The following is a 14,193-nucleotide window of genomic DNA, read 5'->3' as shown; positions in this document are numbered from 1 at the left end:
GGAATGATGGGTGAGAATTCTGATCATCTGTCTCATTTCCCCATGAGTCTTGCTTTTATGCAAGTGGCCCAGGCTGGGAGCCTGCAGACCCTCCGGCCCTGACTCCCCAAGAAGTGGTTGGATGTGCTTCTTCTTGGCCAGGAAGAATCAGGCCTGCTGGATTTAGGTCAGGCTCTTCCATTGATTGTGGGTCATAGTTTGTTTGTTTGTTTGTTTTTTCTCAATTTCTCGATTTTCTTGTCAAGGCCTAGCCAATAGGCTTGCATAAAGATAAGCAACACTCTTCCCTAAAGGCCCTGTGTGTGCTCTGGGTGAATTATCTTCTCAACTGCCATGGGAGATTTGGGGGAAATTCAACAGATGTCCCTCCGTTTCAAGGGGCCCCGTTCTGGGGCCCAGAAGCCAGGTTGGTAGGTGACAAATTGTCCTAGTTTGACTGGGACCGAGGAAGATTTGGAGATATGGGACATTCAGTGCTAAAACTGGGGAAACCCTGGCCATATTAGGATGAGCTGGTCACCCTATTGGCCAGGAAAGAACTGGAACCTTGTCTGTAATTGGAGTTCAGAAGTATACAAGCTGTCTAGCAAACTGGAGAACCCAGAGGGAGGCAGGGCAGTGGGGACCCTCAACCAGCCCCTAGGGAGTGAGTAACCTGGAATAAAGAAATGTGTCTGGAATGGGGGCAGCTGAATGAGGGTGGGGCAGCTGCGCCAGGCAAAGCCCCTCCCCCCACCCAGCCCTCACCATTCCTGTGGTATGTGTAAGCCCTGGAGGCCAAGGGTGTGGCAGAAATGCGAGAATTGTCCTCTACCAGACATGTGGATGTGCTGGCCAGAGGGAGCCCAGGAGACCAGGAGACTGGGGAGACTCAGATGTCCGGATAAGGACAGCAGTGGCAAGACTAGGACCCAGAGGTGATCACAGTGACCGTGGAAAACAGAGGAGAGCCTCGTCAGGACCTCTGGTCACGGATGAGGTGGTGGTCTGCCTTCTGGAAGTCTCAGAGGGAGAGATGGGGTGTAGGGGTGGGTGATGTGGGCGAAGAGGGTCAAAAGGTACAGATTTCCAGCTGTCAAGTTAATAAGTCACGAAGATGTAAGGTTAGTATATCACTATCGTAAATAATGCTTATTGCATATGTGAATGTAGTTAGGAGAATAGACCTTGAAAATTCTCATTGTGAGATACAAAGTATAAGTATGTATGCTGATGAATGTTAACTGCACTTATCGTAGTAATTATTTTGCAATATATGCAGATATCAGATCATTATGTTGCATACCTGGAACTAATATAATATTGTTAATTATATCTCAATTAAAAATCTATATTAGACATTCTCTCTCATTCATAAAAGCCCTTTGGCCACCATCCCGGGAATAATTTCTCACTGGCTCCATTGCTCCACGGGCTCCTGTCCTGACTGTCATGTGACCCCTCCCTCCGGCTGTGGACTCTCCCTCGCATCTTATCAGCTCTGTGTTTCCAGGGCTTGCTTCGCCTTGGGCTACTTAGTGCAGGAGAGAACAGACGCCTGCCTGTTACACAATTTTACTGTCTAAACCGGTCCAATCCTGAAAAGGCTGGATTACTCAGAGGACCACCAATTTTGCCTCGGGCTTTCACGACACCGAAATTGGGTAGACGTTTTCATATTTCAGACTTTCCCTTTTACCCACCAGGATTTATTTATACATGAATGGGAAACAGTATAGATGTTGAATGTTTCTTCGCTATGAAATATACCTTCGAGGGAAGGCAGAAATAGCTACAGACAGCTTGGGTTTAAAATTATATAATTTTTCACCCAGGTATGTTTGTAATACTAGGAAGAAAATTTTTAAATGATCCAAATGATCGTTACTAGAAGATAACAAATTAAATAATAATATAAAACAATAAAGAATGTAATAATAGATCCAGATGTTCTGAAGTGGAAAAATGACCACGATGTGTTATTAAGTTAAAAAAAGAAAGAAAGGAAGGAAAAGAAGTGAACTGCAGAAAAGTATGTACACTGTGAAGCCATTTGGCACTGTCTGGATACATTTTTGATTGTCACACGTGGATAGTGGTGGTGACAGGGGAGGGTTGCTATTGGCAGATAGTGGTTAGAGGCCAGGGATTCTGCCAAACACCTTACAATGCACAGGGCAGTCCTCTAAACAGAATTTTCTGGCCCCAAATACCAATGGCACTGAGGTTAAGAAACTCTGTTCTAGATGAATACGTATGCCAACCTCTGAACAGCACCCCCAAGTGTTGAATCGTGGAATTACACCCTGTCTAAGTCATTAATGTGCAGTTCTTTTCAAGAGCTTATTATAATCAGGAAAAGAAAGTTTTGAAAAGCTGTAAACAAATGGAAGAGATGGCACATTAAACAAATTTGACATATTGAATCAAATTACACAGCAAATGAGCAGACGGCAGAAGGCCAGATCAGAGCAGGTATGAGAAGGGACGTAGCTTGTTCCCAAGCCCAGCTGGGTAATGAACTCAGGTGAGGATCAGCCCACCATCCCCAAGGAGGAATCTTATCAGGCAGCCCACCTGTCCGACAGCTAGTTCTTTCCTAGTGTAACCGGAAGTGCTCAGCCTGCAGGTTAGGGTTGGCTGGGCAGGGCGTTATGGAGGCAGGTGTTCCTTCTGGTCCGAATGTCACACGCAGAGCCCTCGGGGGTGGGGAACATAACAGTTTGATAGGACAGCAGAGTACATGTGAAATAGAAGTCATAGTGTTATTTGTTCTACGAGTAAATTTTCCTTTTTTATTTTTTCTGTGATTGTTTCGTTAAACTGGAGTCTCTTGAGCGCCATCTGGTGGACAGATTTTTATTACCAGGTCAGATTGCATCCCTTTATCCACAAGCATTTTAGTCACATTAGCCACTGTCCAGTTCTAAGTTCCTCTCTGCGCAGGACTATGTTCTTAGCACCTTGTGCGATTGACAGATTATAGGCAACTGGAAATTGTTTGTTGAAAGAGCAACTATTGATCCATTAGAAGCTGGAGTGGATATTGGAGTCAAATCTGAACGGGTGTCAGGAGAAAGAGCTGAAAAGCAGAAATAAGGGCTCCTGGTCGTGAAGGTCACGAGCAATGCCTGAAACTACGGGACAAAACCGACTCCAGGACCAAGAGCTTCTGGGATCCCAAACAGACTCTCCGATGTCACCCCGTCATGGCGGCCCTGCCCCTCTCAGCTCCCCGATTACACGATTCCTGGCCTCCAGAGCGGGCCCCAGGGCACTAGCGAGAACTTCCCCTTCTAAGGGGACATCTGCCAACAAGCGACCCCATGGGTACTCAAGGCCAGCGTTACAATGTTTTCAGACTTCTCAGAAGAGGTGGATATCTTGATTATCATGTGAATTTTCCACTTTTAGCTCAGATGACTTCTGAAACCCTCTAGGGGCCCCAAAACACCTGTGTCTGTGGCGGAAGGTGAGTGACTCATCCGCTAGAGGCTCTCTAAGCTTCTTCTGACTCCTGTGGCTCTGACCTCTGCTGACGTCTATACATGGCTAGTTTCTCGATGAGGTCAGATGATAATCCTAGCTCAGGGTGAAGCACAAGGTCAGGGGGGCTCTTCGATGTTTCAGGATAATCAGCTTCTCTTTAGGGAGAAGACCAAGGTGTTTCTCTTTAGGCAGAATATCTTCCAGAGTAGCCCCCCCCTGCTCAGCAACCCCCAACCTCACCACATCCAAAGACAGCTGAGTCCTGGGCCTCTTTCTGCTAAGATCACCAGCCGCATGTCATTTGCTGCATATGAACTAGATGGGATCTCTTTTCCCCAGTGCGCGGCCTTTCATAAACTTTCTATTTTCATTTACTTAGAAGCCTATGAGGCTATCGAAATTATAATCAAAATACACGTCTTCGCTTTATTCACAACCTGAAAGTTCTAGAAGGCTCAGTGTGGAGAGAAAGAGTTGATGAGAAATGCCTGACCCCTAAACTCGGCCTTGCGGGAGGATTTTGTGGGAGAATTTCCTGAGTTGTCAGTCACGAGCTCATACGTGACTCTATCTAAACCACTGAACCTTCCCTCCCGAAAAACACGCGCAGGCGCACTCTATCTCAGAGCCTGTACGTGGCCCGCCCCCCTCCGCATACCACCTCTCAGAGCCCGTATGTGGACACCGCCCCCTCCCCGCCCTCCGGAATGCGTGTTTTCTAGGTTAAGAACCCCTGCTGCACACGAGAGGCCAGGCAACCGCACACAACCCGTAGATCTGATTTGACTTGAAGTCGGCCTGTTGACCACAGACTGTCCGTCAGTACATCACACCTTCCATCAGAACGGAACCAAGACTCCAAAACACCCTTCTTATGATCCCTGAGGAACTCAGGGCCCTGTACCCACGTGCCCATGCAAAGCTGCCCTATTAAGATCCGTTCACTAAGCATTTCTGCCTCTCACTTTTTGCTTGGGTCCTATCTCCTCCATTTATCTTTCTCTCTGTCCCTTCAGCTTCATTAGGGTTGAATTTAGGGTCAGAACTGGGGTTCCGTTAGCACTGGTGATGGGCTAACCAGGAGGAAGCAAGACCCCCAAGCTTGACCACTGTCCCAGCAGGCGAGGCTTCAGCAGGAGGTAACGTGAGGAAGTCCACGGGGTTGTAGCAGGCGACTAACTGGGCCGGTAGGCAGTGCAGAGCCTCAGGAAAGCCTGGCAGGATGTTAGGTGGCGTCAGGAACCGAGCCAGGCAACAGAGGGTCAGGGCTGGGACTTCAATCTCTAGGACTGGGAGACGCAGGACAAGAGCTGGAGTTCTAAGCCAGGAGTCAAGGTAGGAAATTAGACACGGGGGATTCAAGCAGGCCCCCGGGCACCAACACCACAGCAGAAAGTGATGTGTTTGAAGTCAAGGCTTATTTCACGAACAAGAGCGTAAGGTCCCAGCAGGACTAGCAATAAGACTGGCTTGCTTCTAAGTCAGTGAGCTTGGGCTTGGTGGCTCTTTATGCTCTTCCTGGGTATCAGTCCATCTCCGAGTCAGGAATGGAGCTGGACTTGCAAGTGCAGACCAAAGGGTAACATCAGTCAGCCCTGAACATACCCCGAGGCCAGGGGCAGGGAGTCTAGGAGATTTTCTTGGCTTTATTATTCTTGGTTTCCCATAAAGGAAGTAGAGAGAGAGCAGTGTTGTGGTCCTAAGTGCAGACTCCCTGAGTTCAAATCTCAGCTCTGTCACGAGGTTTGTGGCAAGACGCTGGCCCATTTTAAAATCTCCATGTTCCTCACAGAGAGGTGAGGCCGCGGGAGGTGATAGCCGCAGGGCTCCAGGGACCTGTTGAGACTTGGCTGTGATGTATTTGGCTCTTGGTTTCTGGAATCCAATATGTCTGCCTAAGAATAAAGAATGAGAGTCAACACATCATTGGGGAGAAGCAGCCGACTGGGAAGAGTCACAATGTCATTGAATTCAACATTATTTGTCTCACATAACACTATCTTCTTGGGCTTGTCAAATTTTAAGAAGGTAAAAAAGAAATATGAGGTCTATTCAAATATTTATTCCCAGTTGATTTGAGTTCATCAAAGTCAAGAAACATGTTCAATTCTTGTGTAGGTCTAAGTGTCTAAACAAGACCTCTACCTGTTCCTCGTAGGGGCTTTGTACTGTGTAGCTTACAGAAGCTATGGTTTCCTTGACTATTATATTTCCAAAGTGAAAGACACAGTCAAGACTGCTTAAGTTGTCTTACTGAATTCACATTTTTTAAACTAAAGAAAGATCAGGGATACCCTAAATGGCCGAAACAACGAAGCAATTAGGTAACATTGTAATGTATTCATCCTATGTCATATTTATCACATAACCACTTCCATAATAATCCGAGAACGATGCGATAACCTGGATCCACACTCAGAATGAGAACCGAAGAGGGCAAAACCCCGAATTGCATCTCTGCTAATTTATCAGGAGGCCCACACACCTTCAGCCGAGAGACCCGCCTGGCACGTGTCTGGAGCCCAGCGTCCCTAGATCCCCGCGTCCTGGCAGCTTTGCAGCCTGCGCCCTTGATGCTGACACCGTGGCCCTGTCCACGGAGGAGACGCAGCCTCTCCGAGGCGCGGCAAGGGCCCTCGCCGGCCACCGGCCGATGGAAGAAGAAAGGAAGAGGAGCGGCTTCCCGGGTTTCTGTGGCAGCATCAGCGATGGGAGACTTTTTCAGAGGGAGACGCTGAAAAGGAGAGGAGGCTGGCGCCTGAGAGCTGGGAGAACTCGTTCCAGAGGACCGGAATTTCTGCAGAGTGACTGGAGTGGGGAGTCAGGAAAATGTCATCTGATGGTCGTTAGTGTGACCTGATGTTCACCCCCCGGCCGGTCCAGCCTGTGGACATAAGATCTGTCTCTGTGCATTTGTGTTTGTGTGTATGTGTATTTTTCGTTATACCTCTGTTAAAAAATAGGCAAACCTGTGAATAAAGTGTGAAACGGTGTATCAATTAAAACATAGTAAAATGGTAAGATTTTAGGTCACGTTTTTGTTTCGATTCTGTTCATTTTATTATTTTCATACGAACTAATGCGATACACCGTTCGACCCTTCACTTATTTGTCCTAGAATTTCTCAAAAATTTATTCCTTCTTCTCATAGCATAGACATTAGAAGAACAGAAAGAGTAAGACATCGAGATCTTCTCTGACCAGGTTTTGTCTAAACAGATCTATCATAAAGGGTATTTGGGACTTAAATATTTTTTCTTTTTTCAGTTTTAATTCTGTGCTTCCTGTTTATCACCTCATAACAAATTTACCATACTCCAGGAATTTGATCTCGGCCCTTTTCATGGAAAGAAGTCTGAGGCAGCAAGCAGAGGGGACTTTCCCCGGGTCAGCAGTGACAATATGAGTCAGTGAAGCTCATGATTTATTACCTGGCATTTCCAGTCTGCCCCGAAGCCCTGTCTCACCACGCTCACCTTGATGGATGGTGAATGCGAGTCTCGTAGCTTAGAACGAATGAAAGGCCCTTCCAGTGAGGGAGGAAAAGGATCAGACAATAAAACTAGGCTCGAAGGCTCCATCATATCTTGGTTTTTAAATTTTTATTTATTTATTAGTGTGTATTATTATTTTAAATTTATTTTTCGATCACAGTTGACGCACAATGTTATATTAGTTTCGGGTGTACGATATAGTGGTTCGACATTTCTATACCTTACAAAGTGATCGCAGCAATAAGTCTAGGCCCCGCCTGGAACCATGCATGGTTACTACAATGTTACTGACTGTATTCCCTGAGCTGTACTCTGTATTCTATTCCCGTGACTACTTTTATCACTGCCAATTTCTACTTCGTAATCCCTTCACCTTTTTCACCCATTCCCTCCCAATGGCCATCTCCTCTGGCGACCATTAATTTATTCTCCGTATCTATGAGTTTGTTTCCGTTTCGTTTGTTTGTTTTAGTTTCCACAGGTAAGCGAAATCGTATGGTATTAGTCTTTCTCCGTCTGACTTATTTCACTCAGCATCAATACCCTCTAGGTCCAACCATGTTGTCATTAATGGGAGGATTTCATTCTTTTTTACGGCTGAGTAATATTCCTTTGAATCTGTGTACCACACCGTGGGTGGGATGGCCAATGGGTGCAGCCACTATGAAAAACAGTATGGACGTTCCTCAAAATAGTAAAACTGGGACTATTGTATGACCCAGCAATTTCACTTCTGGGTTATTTATCCAAAGAAATCCAAAACATGAATCGAAAACAGTGGATGAACCCCTGTGTTTATCAGCATTATCACAACAGCCAAGATATGGAAGCAATCTCAGTGTCTGCAATGTTTTATAATTAAACACTTCCACACCTAGAATCTTTTACCTGTGCCAGATAAAGCCCCATCGCCTGATTAACTCTCTCTCCCTTCAGGAAGCCCCTGTGTCTTTTTTGGTCCCGTGAGTATTCCTCAGATTGCATGGCTCTTCCCAGCCGGGCCACCATCCATCCTCCGAGTCAGTACTCATCACTGCTCACTCCCGATCCGCACGCTGATACTACCCATCGCCTCGCAGTTTCCCGAATATGCCCCGGTTTCTCCTGCCTCAACCCATTCCCTCTTCGTGAGGTGTGAGGTACTGCCTAGAGGGCTCCCGGGCTCTTTCAATATTCAGCTCAGTGCCCCAGGCATCATCGGGAGCTTCCCCAGCCCAGCCCTGCAGTTTCCTCCCACAGATGAGATTCTGGCAGAGCCTCGGAGCCCGCCCTCATCAGAGCACTCCTCACGCTGTGGCCCACATACGGCGGGTGAGCTCCTTACGGATGCGGAATCTTTCTTCTTCGCACAGTGCCTGGCATATCTTCGTCAAAACTTCTATGCGAATAAACAAATCCATAAATGAATAAGCAAAGAGTCACACCATATGCTCCAACTCTTCCCTTTGCTGGGCTTGTATTCGCAGTAGCTTTCACAGTCTTGTACAGATGGGCAAAGCAGGAAGAGACGTTGGAGCAAAGGAAAGACCTACAAATAAAACAGTGACGAGAAGAACAGGTTCGACCAACATGGTTACAGAAGAACAGAAAATAAATGTCGTCGCTGAACACAGTTGCCTTTTTTTTTGTCAAGTCTTTACTCTTACATCACATTCGGAACAAAAGCGGCTCTCGCTTCTCATCACCGTGTAGGACTAACAGGGAAGCTGTTTAGGGTGTGCGTTCTCAAAGCATTTTCACAGTCACTTCTTTCAAGACGTGGTCACAGCCGTTTTCGGATGAGGACGGTGAGCTGCGGGGAGAAGTGATTCATCAAATGTCATACGCCACCGTACGGACAAACTGCACGTCCATCAGCTCAGGTCTTTAACACAATACAGGGCCATCGGGACAGCTTCCGATTATTGCGCTGCCGGTTTATACTTTCTTGGCCCATCTAATTTCCAAAGAGCATCCGTTTACCATCTCGAGACTACAGAAACATACTGCTTATCTGCACATTTGACACATTATCTGATCATGGGCTACACAGACAGATGGAGCAAGTTGCTAATGAAATTTCAGTTAGCTTGTCTTTTACCTCCCTTATTGACAGCCTGAGTCCTGTGTCAATCCCTAAATTAAAAACTTCTCTACGACACAATACATTTTTCCATAAGCTACTTTTCCAAACTAATCTTTCTTCCTCAGCAAGAGATGTGTGCCGCAGCTGGGCCAGGCTCCTCCTCCACCTCCTATGCACGTTGCGGCCTCCACACCTGTGCTCAGAACCCTCTAAAAAGGCTCGCCCTTCTTCACTGCCCACCCCATCCTATCCCTTCTTAAAAGGCCCGCCCAGCCATTCCGTGAAGCCTTCCAGAAATGCTGCCCCCCAGTGACCTAGTTCTCTGAGCTGACCGTCAAACTTATGGTCCACTTCATTTTTTGGTACTTAGTAATACCGATTATAATAACCTAGTACCCGCATCTCCTTAAACCGGGGAGACCAGTGAGTTGGACCTGCTTTCCCTGAGGCCTGGAAACTCTCCTCAGACAGTAAGTTGCGGCAATCATAGGACTTACCTTGTTGGCTTCTTATCTCTCAGAGATCACCGTTTTTGTTTGTTTGTTTCTGACATCCAGTGTCTTAAAAACCATTATCTTGTGTCTATTGTCCATTGTTTTAGGCACTACAGGTAGAAGAGTAAACCTGGACTCTGTTCTCTGTCTTGACCCAAAGCAGACGTCCTATGCAGCTTCTTCGAGCCTCAATTTTTCTCGTCGTTGAAATGGTGTGGATAATATCAGTCTGTTCTACTTTACCGGGTCATCATTATTTTATGAACTTTCCAATTCCTACATAAATAGCAGTTCTTATTTGAATAGATGAAATGTGCCCACAGATCACAATGAGGGAAGTTAGATTCAGATCGTATCAGTCATGTGCACGTTAGTGGGAATGAGTTCCTCCGAGCTCTTACTTAAACGGATTCAGAGTAGACAGCAGAACTGCAGATAGCAAGCAACCCACTGTTGTTCCAGGCCTAGATACGAGTAAATCAGTTCAGGAACTATTCCAGATTGGCCCCCATCACTTGGCAGCGTGTCCCTGTGGCAGGGCCCTTCAAAAAACAGCCTTTCGGTTTCTGCCTGTTCCTCCTTTTGCCATAGGACCCAAAGATGGTGGGATCTGGAGAGAACAGATTCACTCAGGGGCTCCCAACTGGCGCCGGGGTATCTGGAAAGTAAACTAATTACTCTGAAGAATAGTAAAGAAAGGCAGCTGCGTAGTCGGAAGGGCCATCTTTATGCAGACGTGATGAGATCTGATGAATTCTCCCTGTACCACGTCCAAGCACACCTTGCGGGTGACCACGGCAGCCCTGTCCGTCACGTGCACTGCCTTCCTCTCCTCCCGCTGGAACAGTGCTGGACGAAAGTCAAGGTTCGCCTCGGGGCAGCGTCTTGAACATGTAGACCAGCCTTTCTATTAATAGGTCCTTCCTGAGAAACATTATACTGTAATTGATTATACTGAAGCTTGCTTTTATTTATTTATTTATTTTTGCTTTTTTAACATTCAATTGTATTTGGATGAAACGGTATTTTTCTCCCCTTAATGTGATCACGTGGTTCCCGAAACTCCTTCGTCAGGCATTTGCCGTCTCTTAGGATGGGTTGGTCCTCAGGTGGTTAACTGCATCCGTTGGTCATTGATTTTTATTAGTTGCACGGTCAGAGAGCTACCTTTTTAGTTCCAAGTGTACCTTGTTTAGTTAGACCAGGTGCCAAACAAAGGGCCCAACTCTGCTAATCATCGTCATCGTCGGTACTCACAGAGATCACAAAAACGAGACTGTGAAAGCAGCTTTTTTCCGGCGGTGTGTTAATACAAAGCGATCGTTTTAAAACGTAGGTAGCACTCACTGCTCCACATAACTAGCCCTTCCATGGTCTCCTGCCCTAGTTAGTAAAATCTGAACTCCTGGCCGGGTTGAGTCGTCAGCTGGTGTCGCACGCCAGTCCTTCGGTCCAGGGGCCTCGTGCCACTTGTTCGACATCGTTAGCCCAGTGTCTGGCATCGTGCCTGGCACAGGAAAGAGCTACGGAAATGCCTGTGGGCAAGTTCCAGACTCATTCTGCGTTTTCTTCTGTCTGGAATTATCTTTCTTTAGTTCTTTGCATCACTGGCTCCCTGTCTCAGTCACAAAACAAATACTCATCTTCTCGGAAAGGCCTTCGCTGATCACAGAGTCTAAAAGAGATGGCTCTGCACCCCATCTTCTCATTCCTGTCACTCTGTCTTATACTCTTCATCATAGTTATCACGCCCTGAGATCATCTTCTTCCATTTTTTCATTCGTTCAGTTATTTTCTGTCTCCAACCAGAACGTAAGCTCCATGACAGCAGAGACTGTGTTTGTCTTGCCCGAAGCTCCATTTCCGGCCCCATCGGCAGTGCCTGGCACATTACAGACTCTCAATGAAGGTGTGCTGACTGACTGACTAAATGAACAAATGACCAAAAGCCAAGTCGCTGCAGATGGCACTCACTCGTGCGCTTTGCCTTATTTAATTCCTCCAACCTTATGGAGTAAGCGCTATCCTCCATATCACAGAGAAGAAAACCGAGTCTTAGGGAGGCAATGTAATTTGCCCAAGGTCGCATGGTTAGCAATTAGAGAAGCTGGAGTCGAAACCCAGGTGTGCCTGGTTTACAGATAACCATTTCTCATTGACCCCTCAAAATACCTGCTTTGTTACTCAGTTACTCACTGTGAGTTTGGAGATCACAGCTGGGCTCCAAGTTGAAAAATGGGATTCCTACTCCTGCTCCTCCTCCCCCCTATTGACCTTATCCCCCCGCAGGCAGGAGGCTCAGGAGCATGCATGGCGTGCCCAGTGGGGTCGCTTCATACCAGGAAGCAGGTGAGTGCACATTACTTGTGGGCTTCCGGCTCCAAAAGGGGGATCCAGGAAACTGCTGGCCTGGGCTCCCCCCGGGACTCTCCCCTCAAACTCACTGATCAGGGGAGGAGAGGGAGGGAGGGAGGGGACTAGAGAGAAGAGCAGAACTATTTGCCTAATACTTCCACGAGGGCTAAAGTTCCTGCAAGACCACAGAGAGAGGGAGAACATTTCCCTGCTCCAACCCTCAGCTGAGGAAGAAAAGCCCTCGACTTGTAATGGATGTCAGAGATAAAGGCGATGGCTGGGGGGGCTGGAGCGGAGAGGGGGACTATCGACATTGGCAGTATCAGGGTTCAGCTCGGCTAGCTCGCTTAATCGCATCACTTCTAAACAATTCCTCAGCATCTCTGTACTACCTTCAGAGTCACGTGTCAGCTCCTGCTCCGGGCGAGGCGCTTCATGAGCAGCTCCCGGCCCCTCCGCAGTCTCATCTCCTGCTCTCTTGGCATCTGTCTTGCGATTCTTCACATCTCTGGGCCTTTGTAAATGTCTTTTCTTCTCTGCCTGGCTACTTCCTCTTCAGCTCTCAAGATCAGGCAATTGGCCATGATCAGTTCGGAGGCAGAGTATGTTTTGCTAATCTGCGCATCCTCAGACTTCTCAGTGTGGTTGTCCCAAGGGGCATCGAAGTGTCTGGCCAATGGCCACAGGCCGAAGCCTGCTGTGCTGGACTGGGGGTGGGGATCTCTTCTTCCTCTCAAAGCACTCCGGCACGTCCCCATTCATAGGTCTAATGCTATACTTTCGATGTTGTTTTTCTCTCTGAGAAAAGAGTTGTGTCTTATCACTGTATCCCCACTATTAAGCCATGATACCTGGCACATAGCAGATGCTTGATAAATTAAGTTTTGAATGAAAGTTCTTCTGAATCTCCACAACGCGGAAAGCATGGCGGTAGGCACTATAATGGGATACAAAGTCGTATCTCTGATCTTAATGGGAGAACAAGACACGAAATGTTCGCATGTATGTTACATAAGGCGCTGTGAGATAATGTGGAGACAATTCTCTACAAATTTAAAAAGAACGCTTCTGACTTATTTATGGTAAAAATGATCACGTGCCTTCCTTCCCACTTGGAAATTGACTCTTACCTGTTAACTATTTTCTTAATAGATTTAGAATTGTCTTTCATGGTGTGGCTTGGATCCGTTTTGAAAGTCCCCGGGGGCATAAATCATAAAGAAAGTTATGCCCAGGTGACAGTGGTGCCAGGGCCTCTGGCGACAGTCACGAAGTCTGACTTGGGGTGAGGGGATGGGGTTATACTTTGAAGAGGGCAGGGTTTAGATTCTACTGTGAGTGGAAGCAGAGGGTGAGTCCTGGGAAGGGTTGAAAGAAAATGGTAAGAAAAATCGGTGCTTCCGAAGTCCCTTCGTAAGGGCCGGGGTCTGTCGTCTGCACCCAGGGCCCCCAAAGGCTGCTGGGTATCTCCTGAGAGGAAGAGAAGCGAAATACCCATGAGTGTTGGCATGTGGGAACAAGAAATCATCCAAACAAGGAAACAGGGTAGACAAACGATCTTTCCCATTGGGAACATTTGTTATGAACTCTGATTTGTGCTTAGAAATGATCAGTCCAAAATTTTCATAAAGGTATCAGTATTGCACTGATATTGATTTGGCATAGTTCCATAGGATGAAGATCTAGCACTTGAGTTTAGTGACGAGTGCAGGACAACTGCCCACGATGGGTAACTGGGACGGATATGTCTATAAAACTGAATTCTAGCTCATGTAGGAGCATCCCTTATTCTGCTTCTCATCCTAGGTGGCCTCAAATAATCCGGAACTGAACACACTGATGGTCACCAGATGGGAAGGTGGTCAGAGGGAGGGGATTAAAAAGTACAAACTTCCAGGTGTGTCATGGGGACGTGAAGTGCAGGACAGGGAACAGAGTCACCTACGGCGACAGGTGGTTATTGGACTTACTGTGGTGATCACTTTGCAAGGTGTATCAGTCTTGAATCGCCATGTCGTGCACTTGAAACTAATGTTGTATGTCAATTATAATTGAAAATAAATTAGTAAAAAAGAGAAATCATCAAAATTGGAACTTTCCAATATATTTATAAAGTAGGACGTGGAAGCGCATGCTTGTCATGGGTTTAAACAGCGAGTTGTTAAGAGCTGGGATGTGCCTCCTTGATCCATACATAAATTAGTCCAGACTGACATCTTTTCCTTTCCTTCGTTTTCATTATCAGACAGGAAGAGGAGGAAGAGGAGAATGGGGAACTTGAACAAACATTCCAGCTGGTCTAAACGCCCCCTGGTCC

The sequence above is a fragment of the Rousettus aegyptiacus genome, unplaced genomic scaffold (assembly GCF_014176215.1).
Source record: "Rousettus aegyptiacus isolate mRouAeg1 unplaced genomic scaffold, mRouAeg1.p scaffold_m13_p_17, whole genome shotgun sequence".
Taxonomy (NCBI): Eukaryota; Metazoa; Chordata; class Mammalia; order Chiroptera; family Pteropodidae; genus Rousettus; species Rousettus aegyptiacus.
The sequence above is the reverse complement of the archived record's forward strand: the minus strand, read 5'-3'. Positions refer to the sequence as shown.